Source organism: Bufo bufo, chromosome 1, assembly GCF_905171765.1.
Source record: "Bufo bufo chromosome 1, aBufBuf1.1, whole genome shotgun sequence".
NCBI classification, from domain to species: domain Eukaryota; kingdom Metazoa; phylum Chordata; class Amphibia; order Anura; family Bufonidae; genus Bufo; species Bufo bufo.
In genome coordinates, this window is record NC_053389.1 from 526,276,380 (window position 1) to 526,293,485 (window position 17,106).

The following is a 17,106-nucleotide window of genomic DNA, read 5'->3' on the forward strand; positions in this document are numbered from 1 at the left end:
CAAAGCTAAAGGGTATCTGCACCTTAAAAATAATTCTTTAATCCTAAAATAAAAAATTAGGAAAGTAATCTTCATTAATATTTTCCTATTGTGTTGTGTGATGCAGATCTTTATGTCTACATAGTACCAGAGAGGAAACAAACCTGATTCTGCAGTCCTGCTTGTTAATCTACCAAGTGTATGTTATGAAGAAGTAGGGGAAAGGGGAAAGGACTATGCCAGTTCAGAGGATTTGTTTGTTGTCTCTTGCCATAACAATGCATAGTTCTGCATAGGAGCTGTAGACCCATAAAGGTGGAATATTTTCATGCAGACTGTTTGCCTTTCTTTTCAGAGAGAGATATTGTAGAAATTAAACAAAATGGTTGAAAAAATGTAAATAGTCTTTAGGTTCCAAGATAATTTATTTTTCTCTGGTTTTAAAGGGAACCTGTCATGTGGATATTTGAATATAATCTAACTAATTATATACAATCATTAACTACTAAAAAGTACCTTAGATGCCGCATGCTAATAAGCTGATTTGAGTCCAGTGTGATGTCAGTGAGTCCAGCGTTTTTTTTTATTCAGCGCTATAGTCAATCCCCTGCCCACCTGCTGCTGATTCATATGGAAAATAACTGTCAATCAGCAGCAGGTAGGCGGGAAGAGTCAGGAGCTCATAAATATTCATGACTCATCATTATCAGCTGGAGCTTTTCAACACAAGATGTTGGCAGATTGACTGGGTCAATTAAAGAAAGTGACCAAACATTTTGCTAAGAGAATCAGTCACTTATTTATGTTGCCCTTAGTTAGGACACCATAAAACTGGTGACAGGTTCCCTTTAAGGAACCCAAAAGTTCAGTGTGCAAGTTCAATATCTACTGAGATTCTGAAGGGTTTTCAGAATATTTATGGACTATCCTCCGGGCATGCCATCAATATCAGAACAGTTGGGTCATGTATGTTTAATACATTTTATTGGAAAAAATGATGCAAAAATGTAGTAAAACATTTAATGGGGTTTTCCAACATTCCAACATTTTGATACTGATGTCAGTTTGATGTCTGCTGATCAGCTGTTTGAGAAGGCCCTGGCACTCCTGTGAGCACAGCCGCTATATAATATACAGTGCTGTGCATGGTATTCACTTCAGTGGGGCTAAGTGCGATACCAAGCACAGTTGCTATACAATGTATGACGCTGTGCTTGGTAAGCCCAGAGAAGGCCGCGGTGCTCACAGGAGCGCTAGTGCCTTCTTAAATAGCTGATTGGCGGGGGTCCCGGATGTTGGACCCGTACCGATCAGATACTGATAACCTATCCTGAGTAGGGTTGTAGCAGGTATCGAATTATCGATACCCAATCGATACTTTTGTACCGGTATCGATTCGATACCAGGATTTGACATTTACCAATACTAGGCTGCGCTACTGTGCAGCCTGGTATCAGAGAATGTGGTGCACGCTGCTCTCAGCGTGCGCCATGTTCCCTCAGCAGCACAGGGGAGAAGGAGTCTCTCTCTCCCTCCTCCCTGTGCGGCTGCTACCAATAAGAAGAGAGAGGGGTGGAGGAGGTGAGGGGCTGTGGCCACTGCGCCACCAATGATGATAACGCACCCATTAATACAAATACAGGAGGCGGGTGCCAGTGGCAGAATCACATAGCTGGCACCCGACCTCTATGACAGGGCGCTGCAATCTGTGGCAGTTAACCCCTCAGGTGAGACATCTGAGGGGTTAACTGCCGCTGATCGCAGCCCTCTGTCATAGAGGTTGGGTGCTGGCTATCTGATTCTGCCTTCACAGAGTATCACCAATTCTAAAACTTAGCCTTTAGTCTTTTTTATATTAAAACAACCCCACAAAAACACACAAAAAAAACCAACAAATACGCAAAACAAATAGCAATAGATACGGTATGGACACGGTGGTCCTGAGTCCTCCAAGATTCTGCAGGGGACTGTTCTTCAGGTAGGGTTATGGCAATCGATTTGGGACCTGTCCCTAGTGCTTACCCTTTTCTTGATAATCCCTGTCTAAAGAACGGAATAGCCGCCCCGATAGGGACAATCCCGTATTCAGGAACCTCCTGTATTCCCTAGGATGTCCCTGAAGACCGGTGACACAGGCAGAACCTTAATGGTATGCCCAATGTTTATATACTGTGGCTTATTCTACAGTAGATACAAAAAAAAATTAGTGCTCAGTACACACGGTTGTTATTATAGATATTAAACAAATGCTGAGTACACAATGTCGTTCTACTAATTTCTACAATGTTGAAATGTGCGATAGAAAATATAACTATCATCCAGTTCCAGTGGATGCCAAGTACACTGTTCGCCAGTTAAGATTCAATAACATGGGCACCTAAGCCATTACAGTTGACAACACCACGCTTTAGTCTGCGTCAGTACCTCATAAGGTAGAAAATGAGGACCTCATTTTCTACCTTATGAGGCACTGACGCAGACTATTGGGAATGCGGCCAGATGACACTAAGAGTGTGGTAACCATATTCATCAGTTACCCCATGGGATCATCTTGAGCGTTTGTCTCTGGGCACGCAAGTACCACTGATATGTTAATAGGGTGTAATCATTTATGCACCATATTTCCCTGAAGCTTATGTGAACCTCATGCATTAACATGGATGTGGAGGGGCGTCTCAGGGTCCATAAGTCGGACTAGATTTATGGTTTATTGTTATAATTGTTTGCTGTGAATGATAAATCTATCATTGTCATCAGTGAGATAATAAATATTTATCTATACATGATGCCTATTGGGACACTGTACTAGGTGTCCCCTGAGGAGCCCAAATTATCGTTGTGGGCGAAACGCGTTGGAATTAAGGGGCCTAAAGCGTGGTGTTGTCAACTGTAATGGCTTAGGTGCCCATTGTATTGAATCTAAACTGGCGAACAGTGTACTTGGCATCCACTGGATGATAGTTATATTTTCTATCGCACATTTCAACATTGTAGAAATTAGTAGAACGACATTGTGTACTCAGCATTTATTTAATATTGTCACGGAACCATGAACCAGACGTGACAACAAGAGATAAATGAAAATAAGAAGGCTTTATTGAAAATAAAGCTGTAAAGCAAAAGTCCAAACGGATGGTGAAACCGAGCAGAGTCTTTGCGAAGCCAGAGGTCAGGAACCAGAAGGGTAGTCAGACGAAGCCAGGATCAGGAACCAGCAGGGTAGTCAGAGGAAGCCAGGATCAGGAACCAGCAGGGTAGTCAGACGAAGCCAGGATCAGGAACCAGCAGGGTAGTCAGACGAAGCCAGGATCAGGAACCAGAAGCAGCAGCAGTCTTAGAAGCATGTGAACACAAGAGGACCAAGCAAGGAACTGAAGCCACAGACCTCCTATATATATGAGCTAGGCATCCAGCTCCTCCCAGGGGAAGGAGGAGCCGCAGGGTGGAAGGCTACAAGAAACCCAGAAACCAAGATGGCCGCCAGCACATGTCAAACGAAGGAGAGCAGCAAGCAGGTAAGACCATGACACTACCTCCCCCTCAAGGGCCCCTCCTCCGCGGAGCACAAAACGGTTTCTGAGGGAAGCGTGCGTGGAAGGCTCGGAGCAAGGCAGGAGCATGGACATCTGCGGAGGGAACCCAGGAACGCTCCTCTGGACCATAACCACGCCAATGGACCAAAAACTGCAACCGACCGCGGACCAGGCGTGAGTCCAGGATATTGCTCACCTCATATTCCTCACGATTGCCCACTTGGACCGGACGAGGCCGAGGAACCGAGGAAGTGAAACGATTACACACCAGTGGCTTCAACAGGGAGACATGAAACACGTTGGAGATCCGCATGCCAGGAGGAAGCGCAAGGGCATAGGCTACCGGGTTTACCCTGCGAAGCACTCGGAAGGGACCAACAAAGCGAGGCGCCAGCTTGGGAGTGGGCACTCGAAGGTTGAGGTTGCGGGTGGACAACCATACACGGTCTCCGACCTGGTAGGAAGGAGCAGGCGCTCGTCTGCGATCAGCTTGGAGTCTCTGGCGCTGCGCAGAGACCTCAAGGGACTTCTGGATCTGTACCCAAGAAGCACGTAGGACGGAAAGGTGATCCTCCACAGCCGGAATATCCTGGGGAGAGAATACCTCCGGTAACACGGCAGGTTGGAACCCATAATTGGCCATGAAGGGAGACGTCCCAGAGGAAGAGTTCACCGCCGTGTTCCTGGCAAACTCAGCCCAAGGCAGGAGGTCAACCCAATTGTCTTGGTGATCGGAGACATAGCAACGAAGGAATTGCTCCAAGGCCTGATTGGATCGTTCTGCGGCCCCATTGGACTGAGGGTGGTAGGCCGAGGAGAAGGAGAGATGAATCCCCAACTGGGAGCAAAAGGCGCGCCAGAACCTGGACACAAACTGACTCCCCCGATCCGACACAATCTCCTTAGGCAAACCGTGCAACCGGAAGACCTCCCTGGCAAAAATCGTGGCCAACTCTTGTGCAGAGGGTAACTTCTTGAGAGGAACACAGTGGCACATTTTGGAAAACCGATCCACAATCATGAGAATGACCGTATGGCCTCGGGATGCAGGGAGGTCCACAATGAAATCCATCCCCAGGTGTGACCATGGGCGCTCCCCGGTGGCTATGGGTTGCAGAAGGCCCAACGGAAGGTGCCGAGGGGACTTACTCTGGGCACAAACGGAGCATGCCGCTACATATGCGGCGATGTCGGAACGTAGGGAAGGCCACCAGAACAGACGTGAAACAGCCCAGGACAGCTGATTCTTTCCAGGATGCCCCGCGGTCTTGGAGTTATGGTAGGTTCGCAACAACCGAGTGCGCAACTCCTCAGGCACAAAACATCTGCCGTTGGGTCTCCCAGAGGGAGCACCAGATTGAGCCGCCAAAATCTGCTCACCCAGGGGAGAGGTCAGGCTGGTGTGAATGGCGGCCAGGATCTGATTCGGAGGTATGACCGAAGTCGGAATCGACTCCTCCCTGGACAGCTCGGAGTACTGCCGTGATAAGGCATCCGCCCTGATGTTCTTGGAACCGGGTAGGTAGGAGACCACGTAATTAAAACGTGACAAGAACAGAGCCCATCTGGCCTGACGTGGTGTCAATCTCTTGGCCTCAGAAAGGTAGGTCAGATTCTTGTGGTCCGTCAGGATGAGAACCGGAACCACCGAACCCTCGAGCAAGTGCCTCCATTCTTTAAGGGCCTGCACGATGGCCAATAACTCCCTGTCACCAATCTGATAGTTGCACTCCGCGGAAGACAGTTTCCGGGAGTAAAACCCACAAGGAAGCAGAGGACCCTCTGGTGTTCTACGCTGAGACAGAAGGGCGCCTACTCCCGTCTCAGACGCGTCCACCTCGAGGACAAAGGGCAACCCAGGGTTGGGATGCGACAGAATCGGAGCCGACACAAAGGCGGACTTTAGGGCCTCAAAAGCTCGGATGGCCTCGAGCGGCCAGACCTGGGAATTACTGCCCTTCCTGGTCAGATCCGTGAGAGGCTTGGCCAGCATGGAAAAGTCCCTGATGAACTTCCGATAATAATTGGCGAAGCCCAAAAAGCGCTGCAGGGAACGAAGACCACTGGGCTGGGGCCACTGTAAGACAGCCGAAACCTTCTCAGGATCCATGGAGAACCCCTCAGCGGAAATGATGTAACCTAAGAAGGTTACCTGGGATCGGTGAAATTCGCATTTCTCAAGCTTACCGAACAGCTTGTTCTCTCGTAACCGTTGCAACACTCGTCTGACATCCAGAATGTGGGCCTCCATGGATTCAGAATATACCAAGATGTCATCCAAATAGACTACCACACACTGCTGCAACAGGTCACGGAAAACATCGTTGATGAATTCCTGAAAGACTGCGGGCGCATTGCACAACCCAAAGGGCATAACCAAGGATTCGTAATGACCGGTCCTGGTGTTAAACGCGGTCTTCCACTCATCGCCCGCCTTGATCCTTACCAGGTTATATGCCGCCCTCAGGTCGAGTTTGGTAAAGACCGTGGCCCCTTTAAGGCGATCGAACAGCTCGGAAATCAAGGGTATCGGGTAAGCGTTCTTGATCGTGATGCGATTGAGACCCCTGTAATCGATGCAAGGCCTCAACTCACCGCCCTTCTTTTTCACAAAGAAAAATCCAGCCCCTGCCGGGGACGAAGATTTGCGAATGTGTCCGCGTGAAAGCGCCTCCCTCACGTACTCCTCCATGGCCTCATTCTCCGCTACCGACAGTGGATAGACTTTGCCACGAGGAGGAACGGCACCAGATTGTAACTCTATGGCACAATCGTATGGGCGGTGCGGAGGTAGGGCAACCGCGCGCACCTTATCGAATACATCCCGGTACTCCTCGTATTCAGGAGGCAACAGAGAGTCCGAGGAAGTACACAGCAACTTGACAGACCCATGGATGCAACTAGCCCCACACTGCGGTGACCACGAGAGGATCTCGACCGATCTCCAATCGAAAGTCGGATTATGCTTCTGGAGCCAGGGGTACCCCAAGACCACCGAGTAGTGTGGAGACGAAATAACCTGGAGGCAGACCGACTCTCTGTGAACGGCACCAATGGCTATCCCCACTGGAAGGGTCTCATGAGTCACGTGTGGCGGCAGAAGGGGTCTGCCGTCTATCGCCTCAAGAGCCAGTGGGGAACCTCGAGCCTGCAGAGAAATGGAATTGGCAGCAGCGAACACACTATCAATGAACAAACCACCAGCACCAGAGTCCACCAACGCCTGGGTCGTCACCGAGCCCCCGACCCAGGAGAGGACAACAGTGATCAGTGGTTTGTCAACACGGGAAACCGGGGACGAGGAGACTCCACCCAAGATCTGCCCCCGACAGGATCTCAGGGTACGAGCGTTTCCCGGACGGTTCGGACATGCCAACCGAAAATGCCCACCGAGACCACAGTACATGCATCGGCCCTCGCGTCTCCGGAGTGCCCTCTCCCCCTCGGACAGGCGAGCAAACCCCAGCTGCATGGGTTCACCCCCAGACAAGTCATCCCCAGGAGGCGTGGGAGGAGAGGGAGGCACGGGTGGGACAGCAAACGTAGGCACCAATCTGTTAGAAGACCTCCGCAGGTTCTCCTTAAAGGAAGGTCTCTCCCTGAGTCTGGTGTCAATCAAAATCAGGAAAGAAATAAGAGACTCGAGCTCAACTGGTAGGTCCTTAGCTGCAACCTCATCCTTCAAGGCATCCGAGAGACCATGAGAGAAAGCAGCGACCAGAGCCTCATTATTCCAGCCCACCTCTGCTGCCAGGGTACGAAACTCAATGGCGTATTCAGCTACGGATCGTGAACCCTGTCTGATGGACATAAGGAGCTTCGCAGCAGAGGCAGCACGAGCCGGCACATCGAATACCTTCCGAAGAGAAGCAACAAAACCGGAAAACTCGGCAACCACCGGATTGTTGTTCTCCCATAAAGGGCTGGCCCAGGCCAAGGCCTTGTCCGAGAGCAGCGAGATCAAGAAGCCCACCTTTGATCTCTCAGTAGGAAAGGCATGTGGCAGCAACTCGAAATAAATGCCCACCTGGTTAAGGAAACCTCGGCACTGAGTTGGCTCTCCCCCAAAGCGCTGTGGAAGAGGGGCAGAACCGGTCATACCCCGAAACACCGCAGGCGCAACAACAGGTGTCGGGGTAGACTCTGGCGCAACAACCGGAGCGGCAGTAGGAGCGAGCCCAGGAGCGACAACCGACCCATCGGCAACGGGAGCGAAATGAGCCGTGCGTTCAAGCAGGGTTTGCAACGCCACAGCGAACCGACCCAACAGGTGATCCTGCTGATCAAGTCTGGCAACCAGCGTGGGTAGCGAGGATGGCCCTGTACCGTCAGAATTCATGGCTTGGTCCTAATGTCACGGAACCATGAACCAGACGTGACAACAAGAGATAAATGAAAATAAGAAGGCTTTATTGAAAATAAAGCTGTAAAGCAAAAGTCCAAACGGATGGTGAAACCGAGCAGAGTCTTTGCGAAGCCAGAGGTCAGGAACCAGAAGGGTAGTCAGACGAAGCCAGGATCAGGAACCAGCAGGGTAGTCAGAGGAAGCCAGGATCAGGAACCAGCAGGGTAGTCAGACGAAGCCAGGATCAGGAACCAGCAGGGTAGTCAGACGAAGCCAGGATCAGGAACCAGAAGCAGCAGCAGTCTTAGAAGCATGTGAACACAAGAGGACCAAGCAAGGAACTGAAGCCACAGACCTCCTATATATATGAGCTAGGCATCCAGCTCCTCCCAGGGGAAGGAGGAGCCGCAGGGTGGAAGGCTACAAGAAACCCAGAAACCAAGATGGCCGCCAGCACATGTCAAACGAAGGAGAGCAGCAAGCAGGTAAGACCATGACAAATATATATAATAACAACCGTGTGTACTGAGCATTTATTAGTTTTTGTATCTAGAATAGGCCACAGTATATAAACATTGGGCATACCATTAGGTTCTGCCTGTGTCACCGGTCTTCAGGGCCATCCTAGGGCATACAGGAGGTTCCTGAATACGGGATTGCCCCTATCGTGGCGGCTATTCCTTTCTTTAGACAGGGATTATCAAGAAAAGGGTAAGCACTAGGGACAGGTCCCAAATCGATTGCCATAACCCTACCTAAAGAGCAGTCCCCTCCAGAATCTTGAAGGACTCAGGACCACCGTGTCCATACCGTATCTATTGCTATTTGTTTTGCATATTTTTTTTTGTGTGTGTTTTTGTGGGGTTGTTTTAATATAAAATAGAATAAAGGCTACGTTTTAGAATTGGTGGTACTCTGTGAATACAATTTATGTAGATATATACCGCCCAATAATATCTTCCCTCTAACTGGTAATTGTCTTAGCTGTGAATTCTTTTTTTTTTTTTTTTATTTATATTTTTATTGTAACTTTTACAGTATAACAGGAAAGTAACCAGGTGTCAAGGTATAGGCACGCAGGCCATGTCATAATAGTACAATATAGAGTGAGTACAAATGAGAGATCATACATCATGCATTACATGGAACATGAGTCGAGGTACAAGCCTGTCTCAGGCGACTTTAAGATACACTTCAAATATCCAAGGTATTTATAAAGCTGGGAATCAAGACCCGAAGTGGGGAGTAAGACCCTGCAGCAAGGTGCTATGGTTTATCATCTGAGATGCCATGGTACCTGAAGACGCAGATGAGGTGGTGTGTGCATGTGTTGAGAGGTTACCTTAGTGATTCAATTAGCGTATGTTTTACGGAGCTAAATTCATGGTTTGGGGGATCTATATTTGAGCCACATTGACCATTTCTTGAGGAAGGTCAAATGCGTGCGGGATTCCCAGGAGGATAATTCCTCAAATCTATGTATCTGGTCAATTTTTTGAATCCATTGGTCCAGGGTTGGTACAGTAGACTGTAACCAAAATTTAGGAAGTTGGAGGCGTGCTGCCACCATCATCTGTGTAAATACAAACGGTGGTTTAGCATTCACCCTCCCTTGATACAGTGAGAGTAAGGCAATTTGCGGGGAAGGCTGAAACGTTGTTCCACAAACGTTATTAGCCGTAGAAAAAACTTCTCTCCACCACTTCTGAATAAGTGGACAAGTCCACCAAATATGGAGGAAAGTTCCTCTCTCTCCAAGCCATCTCCAGCACGTATCAGAAGCAGAACCAGCAAATCTCGCTATCTTGTCTGGTGTATTGTACCATCTTGTAAGGATTTTATAACTGTTTTCCCTGATTCTGACACAGCGAGAGACCCCGTGGGGTAGTTCTAGTAAATTAGGTAGGGATTCATAAGGAAGTGTGACATTGAGATCAGATTCCCATTGCATAATGAAGGATGGTTTGGCTACCATAGGGGGTAGGCGTAGTTTACTATATAACCGTGATATGAGTTTTCTAGGCAGTGTTTGTTGTGAAATCAAAGCTTCCAACCAAACTAGAGGGCGTAGGAGGTCGCCCACCTGGACGTGTTGTTTTATGTAGGCCCTAAGGTAAGTAACAGATAAAAAATCTCGAGGATGAGGGTTAAGTAGGGTGTTTGTGTCTCCTAGGCCCATCCAATCCCCATTAGGGAGAGCTAAGGATATTATTGGTGTTAAAGAAGACTTCAGACCTGTTGAAGTGGAGTCTCTTAATGCAGAAGGGGCCGTGCTTAAAACATCTTTTACAGTCAGAGTGGGCGAGGGGAATGGGATAGAGCCATTTGTGGATGATAACCACCTCCACGTCTCCAGCATTGCTCGAACAATTGGATAGGGGGACATGTGTCCAGGAAAGACCGTCTCCTGGCCCAAGAGAAGCGCTCTGGCTGGTCTGTTCAATATATCAAGCTCTATCTGAACTACAGCTGAAGGTGGAGAGGGGCTCATCCAAGCTAATAAGCGTGAGATGAGAATGGCCCTCCCATATAGCTCCGGACTTGGTAGGCCTATTCCTCCCGCTTGTCTAGGCTTAATGAGGAGAGAAGTAGAGAGTCTCGCCTTCTTTCCATTCCAAATGAAAGACCTAAATTTTTTCATAATGGAGTCATAATAATACTTGGGGACGGGAATGGGTAAAACTTGCTGCATGTAGGTGAGTTTGGGAAGTATTAAGGATGAAAGAAGGTTCTTTCTACCGAACCAAGACAGAGTTGGGCTAGATCTGGCCAGGTTATCTATCGCTTCCATAATGGATTTCCTTAAGGGGATGTAGTTAAGGGAAAAGAGCTCTGTGATATCTGGACTAATTTTGACCCCTAAATATGTAATATTGGGAGAGGACCAATTATATGGGGAATCTAACATTAAATGTTCTTTGGTTGCCCGGGAAATACCTGAACATAAAACCAACGATTTATTCGCGTTGATTTTAAAATCTGACAATATGCTGTATGTGTTTAGGTGGGACTGGATTCGGGGTAGAGATGCTTTTGGGTTTATCGTCATTATGAGAACATCGTCCGCGAATGCTGCAATTTTCTGTTCCCTGCCTCCCAAACGTAGACCCAATACCTCCCGGTCCAATCTTATATTTGCTAAAAGTGGTTCAAGAGCTAGTATAAATAGAAGAGGCGAGAGAGGGCATCCCTGCCGAGTCCCATTTCTAATAGCAAAGGAGGGGGATATAGTACCATTAACTAGTACTGAGGCTGTAGCTTGTTCGTACATCGAAAAAACTGCTTTGATGTAGGGATCAGGTAGGCCGAATCCACGCAGCACTTGTTTTAAAAATGACCAGTTGACCCTGTCAAATGCTTTCTCAGCATCTGTACTGAGTAAAAGCAAAGGAGAGGAAGTCTTTTTAGCATGACAAAGAACATTAATCACTCTTGTGGTATTATCCTTGCCTTCTCTGTTGCGGACAAAACCCACCTGATCCCCGTGAACAAGCTGAGGTAAAAGAGTGGCTAATCTATTAGCCAACATCTTGGCTAGGAGCTTTAGGTCTACGTTTAGGAGGGAAATGGGTCTGTAATTAGAGCAAAGTTTAACGTCTTTCCCTTCTTTAGGGATGAGAGTAATGTGGGCCGCCGTCATGTCTCTTGAGAGGGGGGTTCCCTTAAGTGTCTGATTACAAACATCTAACAGGTGAGGGAGAAGGATTTCTTGGAACGTTTTGTAGTATGCTAATGGAAGGCCATCAGGGCCAGGACTTTTACCTGTCGGCATTTGGTTCATAGCTTTCTTTAATTCGTTTAAGGAGAAAGGTGCTGAAAGCATTGACTTCTGTTCCAAATCAATTGCGGGAAGTTTCGCTGTTTCCAAAAAGGAAGATATTGGTGTGACAAGGGTTTTTGGGTCTGGAGTAGGGGGAAGATTATATAAATCGTTATAGAACGAACGGAATTGAGCAGCAATTTGATTGACCGCAAAAATAGGGGTGTCATCCTGCGAGGATAATTGGTGAACATAATTAGTGGATCTCCTTCCCTTGATCCTATTCATTGCGAATTTGGTAGCTTTATCTCCGTGTGCGAAGAATTTGTGCTGGGAGCTCATGTAGTATTTAGCTGACCTGTTAGCTAATAGTGATCTGAATTTGGCCCTATATTCTGATAACTTTTTGAGTTGAGAGTCAGAGGGATTGGCTTTGTGGCCAGACTCAAGCGCCTGGATATTTTTTAGGGTGTCATCTATTTCTCTATCTCTCTCTCTTTTTTGGTATGTGCCAATGTTAATAAATTGTCCTCTAATAACTGGTTTATGGGCATCCCAGAGGGTGTTGGCAGCTATGTCTGGACTTTTATTAAGTGAGAAATATTCTTTTAGGTTCCTAGAGATCCGCTCCACTGAATCTTGGTACCCCAGAAGGGTCTCATTTAATCGCCAATTGAAACTCGAGGGTGTCTCATTTGGGGCCAATACCGTAATATATATTGGGGAATGATCTGATAGGTGGATAGCACCGATAGATGCCTCTCTGCAGAGATGTATGTGTTCCTTGGAGATGAACAAGTAGTCTATTCTATGATAGGTTTTATGCACAGGTGAAAAGAAAGTGAAATCCACGGCACTAGGGTGGAGGGATCGCCAGACATCAATCAGGTGCAGATCCCAAAAAGTATTTTTTATAGCTTTAAGGGCTCGTCTGGATTGGGATGACTTTTGGGTGGAAGTATCAAGTTGAGGGACTAGAGCTACATTTAAGTCTCCTCCAGTGATCACTATACCCTCCTTAAATGACTCAATAATAGGGAAAATGTCAGAGAACCAGCGTGACTGGTTGGAATTGGGGGCATATAAGTTAATGAAGGTGTATGTTTGTGGCCCTATTGTACCCTTAATTAATATATACCTGCCCTCTGGGTCTAAACATTGACTGACTAATTTGAATGGGATTTTCCTCTGCAGCCCAATACTAACCCCACTAGAGGCTGAGGAGTTGGACCCACAGTGGTACCAATTGGAGAAATGGGAGAACCGCATATCTGGATATCGGTTGAAGCGGAAATGTGTCTCCTGAAGGAATATCACACTAGCCCCAGCTTTTCTTAGAATGGCAAAGATTTGGCTCCGTTTGGAAGGGGAGTGAAAACCCTTGACATTATAAGAGGCTACTGACAAGTCAGTCATTATTTGTGTTGTGTATGAGTTTACCTTGGTGCTGTTGTGGTCCCTTTTTAGAAGAGATGTCAGGTTCACTGTGGTCTTGTGTCCCATGTATCGTGGTGATTATGCGTGGATAGGAGTCACTCCAATTCAATAAAAGAGACATATACCTTGAGTCAGGGGTAGGGGAAAAAAACAACGCATAACTTGTTAAACCAACAATAAGAACAAGCATAGACAAATTGTAGATTGTCGAAATCAGGAGGGGGTTAATTGGTCTGTAGACCATTTGGGAGATCGTATAACGCCCATAATAAGGCCGTTGTAAGGCAAAGATGGGTAAGGAACATCAAAAGACTTTTGATCAAACTGTCAGGAAGACATATAGGCAGCAATGACGCATATATAAAGCAAAATACGTGTGGCAACTTTGGATATTAGCATAACATAGGACTACCATATTATGTACAAAGCAAGGTCTTTTACTGCTCTTGTGAAAGACTTCTTGGAGTGAGCTGGAGACCTCTTTTCTTAGATCTGGAGGACTTCGGTGTACGTGGTAATTCAAATGGAGCCACTTTAGGGATATCTGGCAGAGCACGTAAGTCCTGAAATAGTTCCCAGTTTTCGATCGGCAGTGGCGGTATGTTTAATAGCTCAAAGGTTGATATGAGGTCTGTGAACGATGATATATTGGCCCTTTTGCCCTCATATGAGAAGGTTAAACCGAAGGGGTAAGACCAGCGATACAGAATTTTCTTGGAGCGTAGCCAATCTGTCAACGGTTTGAGGGATCTACGTTTCTTCAGAGTTGAGGGAGCAAGGTCCTGGTATATGTCAATTTTGGAATCTTCATATGTTATATCCGGGTGGTTTCTAGCAGCTTCCAAGATGGCGTTTTTCACTTGAAAATTCAGGAACCTACAAATTATATCCCTAGGGGGTTCAGCCGGCTTGGGTTTAGGCCTGAGGGCTCTGTGCGCCCTTTCTATAATTATATCTTGGGGGAAATCAGGGCACAATAAAGTCCCGCATATTTCAATAATGGAGGCCTGGACGTCTCCAGGGGGTACCGATTCTGGCATGCCCCTGAATCTCAAATTATTTCGGCGCCCCCTGTTTTCCTGGTCTTCAAGCGAGTTATGTAAATCATTTAGATATAGGGCACAGCGGCTAAAAGAGTCTGTCACCGCAGTCTGGTGTTTTAATATTTCTGCTTGATGCGACTCCAGGTTTTCTACCCGGTCCCCAATCTGTCTCACCTCGTTCCTGCATGCTGTCAACTCTGCCAGGATCGGCTCCATTATTCTGTTCAGAGCGCGGTCGAGGTATTTTCTTGTGACCGGGGGGTCTGGTCTGGTGTGTGCGTCATCCGAATCGCTGTCCCCATCTGACTGTGTCGGGGCGCGCTTCTGTGACTTGGCTTGCGGTGCCGGCGCCATCTTAGGTTCTCTGGTTGCTACAGTTGCGGCAGCTTTCCTCAAGAATTTCTCCATGTCACCTCCAGCAATCTGGTTTTTGGAAGGAGCAGGAGTGTCACCATGCCTGGCGTTCCCGATCTTCACCATCTTCGCCTCAGTAAGCTGATTTTAGCTGACGTTAGTGACGATCTCTACATAGAGCTCAGAGCTATGCGACCATCTTCATCCGGCGCAAGCTCCGCCCCCCCTTAGCTGTGAATTCTTATGTGATTCTCCCGCCAGCACCCGCCTCCTGTATTTGTATAAAAAGGTTACTTATCTTCATTGGTGGTGCAGTGCGCCACCCCCCTTCCCCAGTACTAAAAACATTGGTGGCACAGTGCGCCCTCCCCAACCCCCCCAGTATAAAAGTGATTGGTGGCAGCGGCCACAGGGTCCCCTCCCTTCCTCCTCATTGGTGGTGCAGTGGCAGTTGTGATCAGAGCCTCAGCAGTGTAATTGCAGGGCTCCAATCGGTTACCATGGCAGCCAGGACGCTACTGAAGCCCTGGCTGCCATGGTAATCTCCCTGTTGCAGTGTGTACTATGCACAGGGCAGCAGGGAGAGTGTGAAGTCCTATTCAACCTACTAAGGCTATATTAGGGTAAATGGGACAAGGGATGAAAGATCCCAGGTTCTAGCCCCTAAGGGGGCTATTAGTTATAAAAAAAAAGTAAAAAAATAATAATATATATATATATATATTAAGTTAAAATCTTTATAAATATAATATATTTTACATATAAAATACAGTTGCAATAAAAAGTATGTGAACCCTTTGGAATGATATGGATTTCTGCACAAATTGTTGTGATCTGATCTTCATCTAAGTCACAACAATAGACAATCACACTCTGCTTAAACTAATTACACACAAATAATTAAATGTTACCATGTTTTTACTGAACACACCATGTAAAGATTCACAGTGCAGGTGGAAAAAGTATGTGAGCCCTTGGATTTAATAACTGGTTGAACCTCCTTTGGCAGCAATAATGTCAACCAAACGTTTCCTGTAGTTGCAGATCAGACGTGCACAGCGGTAATTCTTGACCATTCCTCTTTACAGAACTGTTTCAGTTCAGCAATATTCTTGTAATGTCTGGTGTGAATAGCTTTCTTGAGGTCATGCCACAGCATCTCAATCGGGTTGAGGTCAGGACTCTGACTGGGCCTCTCCAGAAGGCGTATTTTCTTCTGTTTAAGCCATTCTGTTTTGATTTACTTCTATGCTTTGGGTCTCTGTCCTGTTGCAACACCCATCTTCTGTTGAGCTTCAGCTGGTGGACAGATGACCTTAAGTTCTCCTGCAAAATGTCTTAATAAACTTGGGAATTCATTTTTCCTTCGATGATAGCAATCCGTCCAGGCCCAGACACAGCAAAGCAGCCCCAAACAATGATGCCCCCACCACCATACTTCACAGTTGGGATGAGGTTTTTATGTTGGTGTGCTGTGCCTCTTTTTCTCCACACATAGTGTTGTGTGTTTCTTCCAAACAACTTAACTTTGGTGGAACATCCAGGTGCTCTTGTGCAAACTGTAAACGTGTAGCAATGTTTTTTTTGGACAGCAGTGGCTTCCTCTGTGGTATCCTCCCATGAAATCCATTCTTGTTTAGTGTTTTGCGTATTGTAGATTCGCTAACAGGGATGTTAGCATATGCCAGAGACTTTTGTAAGTCTTTAGCTGACACTCTAGGATTCTTCTTCACCTCATTGAGCAGTCTGCGCTGTGCTCTTGCAGTCATCTTTACAGGACGGCCACTCCTAGGGAGAGTAGCAGCAGTGCTGAACTTTCTCCATTTATAGACAATTTGTCTTACCGTGGACTGATGAACAGCAAGGCTTTTGGAGATACTTTTATAACCCTTTCCAGCTTTATGCAAGTCAACAATTCTTAATCGTAGGTCTTCTGAGAGCTCTTTTGTGCGAGGCATTATTCACATCAGGCAATGCTTCTTGTGAAAAGCAAACCCAGAACTGGTGTGTGTTTTTTTTATAGGGCAGGGCAGCTGTAACCAACACCTCCAATCTTATCTCATTGATTGGACTCCAGTTGGCTGACACCTCACTCCAATTAGCTCTTGGAGATGTCATTAGTCTAGGGGTTCACATACTTTTTATACCTGCACTGTGAATGTTTACATGGTGTGTTCAATAAAAACATGGTAACATTTAATTATTTGTGTTATTAGTTTAAGCAGACTGTGATTGTCTATTGTTCTGACTTAGATGAAGATCAGATCACATTTTATGACCAATTTATGCAGAAATCCATATCATTCCAAAGGGTTCACATACTTTTTCTTGCAACTGTATATAAACAATAAATAAATAAACATATTACATATTGCCACGCCCCAAAAAGTTTAAACTATTAAAATATAAAAAATATCCCCTATGCGGTGAACGCCTTAACAGAAAAAAAATGAAACATGCGATTCGCCATTTTTTTGTCACCTTCTCCCCCAAAAAATTGGATCGGACTGTTCGATTATGGGCCGGACATTCCATAAAATGCGGAATGCACGCTGCTTTTTTGGTGTTTTATTTTTTTGCGTGGTATCGAATGGTATCGAGTATCGCAATACTTTTTTATAGCATCAAAATCGAATCAAAATTTTGGTATCGCAA

The 17,106-nt window shown here is 46.6% G+C and overlaps 1 protein-coding gene across 3 annotated transcripts in view; it reads left to right on the forward strand.

Moving 5' to 3' along the window:
- The window catches only part of ASB15 (ankyrin repeat and SOCS box containing 15), a 105,809-nt gene that overhangs the window by 11,514 nt on the left and 77,189 nt on the right, over nucleotides 1–17,106 (forward strand). The window lies entirely within an intron of this gene.